Source organism: Propithecus coquereli, unplaced genomic scaffold (assembly GCF_000956105.1).
Source record: "Propithecus coquereli isolate 6110/MARCELLA unplaced genomic scaffold, Pcoq_1.0 Scaffold17, whole genome shotgun sequence".
Lineage (NCBI taxonomy): Eukaryota > Metazoa > Chordata > Mammalia > Primates > Indriidae > Propithecus > Propithecus coquereli.
Genome location: NW_012141635.1, coordinates 785,572 through 787,813, shown reverse-complemented (window position 1 = coordinate 787,813; position 2,242 = coordinate 785,572).

Below are 2,242 nucleotides of genomic sequence, written 5' to 3'. Positions count from 1 at the left end.
CTGATTTAACTATCTCCACAGTGAGGATACAGAACATTTCCTTTCCCTCACTCCAAAAGTTGTATTGTGCTCTTTTGCACTCAGTCCCACACATTTTCTCCACCAATGTCAGCCCAAAGCAGCCACTGATCAGCTTACTGCCAAGAAAGATTGCTGTTTACTTTCTAGAATTTTATATAAAAGAGTAATATAGTCTTTCGTGTCCAGCTTCTTTCACTCAGCATAATACAGTTTCATGGATCGGCAGTTGTTGCATGTCTTTGTAGTATGTTCCCTTTTAATTCTGAAAAGTACCTCATTATATGGACATACTCCAAATTGTTTTTCCATTCCTCTTTTGATAGAATGAACATACATCCCCCTGGTTGTATCAGGTCTTTGCCTGTTACGAATGATACTATTGCGAACATTCTAAGTACAAATCTCTGAGTGGGCATACATTTTGTTTTTCTCCTGTCTAAGTAGGAGTAAAGTTACTGGATCTTATGGTAAGTGTAGGCTTAACTTTCTTTAGGAAACTGGCGAATTGTTTCTTAAAGTGGTAATACTATTTTATATTCCCATCAGCAATGTATGAGAGTTCCAGTTGCTCCATATCAACATTTGGAATTGTTGGTACTCTTAATTTTAGCCATTCTAACAACATCTCATTGTTACAGTTTAGCTGTGCTAGTGGTTTCTCATTGTGGTTTTCGCCTGCATTTCCTTAATGACCAATAATGCTGGGCGTCTTCTAATGTGTTTAGTGACAATTCATATTTTTTTGCTCATTTTCAATCAGGTTATTTGTCTCATTATTTAGCTGTAAGAGTTACTTATTTTTTATAAAAGTTCTTTGTCAAATCTATGTAATACAAATATTTTCTCCCAGTATGTAACTTTATATTGTAGTGATGTCTTTCCAAGACCAGAAATTTTTGATTTTGATAAAATTTCATTTATAAATTTGTTCTTATGTATTTTGTGCTTTTTGTGTTCTATGAAAGAAATCTTTTTCCACCCCAAGGTTATAGAGATTTTCTCCTATGCTTCCTTGTACAATTTTTGTAGTTTTAGCCTTTAAATGTGTGTCTGTGATTCTTTTAAAGTTTGGGAAATGGTATGAGTTGAGTTAATTTTTTTTCCATACTAATATCTAGTAGTTTTAATACCATTTGTTGAAAAGACTTTATTTTTCCCATTGAATTCTCTTGATTCCTTTGTCAAAAATTAATTGACTATGTATGTAGGTTTATTTCTGGACTCTATTCTGTTCCATTGATCTGTTATAACATACTTTTGCAAATACTACATTATTTTCATTACGGTAGCTTTACAGTAAGTGTTGAAACCTGGTAGTGTTAATGTTCCAAGTTTTTCCTTTGCTTCCAGCATAGCTTTTGCTATTCTAAATCATTTTCATTTCCATATAAATTTTATAGTCATCTTGTGAACTTCCTCAAAAATGCTCAAAATTATTTTAATTACCATTGAATCTAAAGATCAATTTTTGGTAAAATGACAATATTGTGTCTACTAATCCAAGAGCATTGTATATATTTCTATTTATTTAGGTCTTAATTTCTGTTAGCAATATTATACAGTTTTCAATACATACTTTCTCTGCATATTTTGTTAAACACATTGTAACTATTTCATATTTTGGATATTACTGTATCTGAAAATGTGTTTTTTATTTCCATTTATAGTTGTTTAATGCTAGTATTTAGGCACAGTTATTTTTGAATATTGACTATATATTGTGACTTAACTTAGTTCTTAGTTCTCATAGCTTTTTGAGGATTATTTAGCATATTCTGGGTAGATCAGGTCATCAGCCACAGAAACTTTTACTTCTTCCTTCACAATATGTATTCCCATTTCTTATTTCTTTATTTTACTGGCTTAAATCTCCAGTAAAATGTTGAATAAAGATAATGAGAATGAACTTGCTTGCCTTCCTCCTGATAGTAAGGTGAAAACATTCAATCTTTTAACATTAAGTATAATGACAGCTAAGTATTATAGTACATAGAAATCTATTAATCATATTAATATTTTCAAAGAGCCAACTTTTATTTTCATGTTGTTTTCTTTTTTATTGTATATTTTCTATTTCTTTGATTTCCACTCCCATTTTTATTATTTATTTCCTTTCACATATTTAAGTGTAAATTACTTTTCCATTGTCTCTGACTTCAAGAGATGGAAGCTCAGATAAATTGATTTTAGATTTTTCTTTTTTCTAATAAAAACATATAAA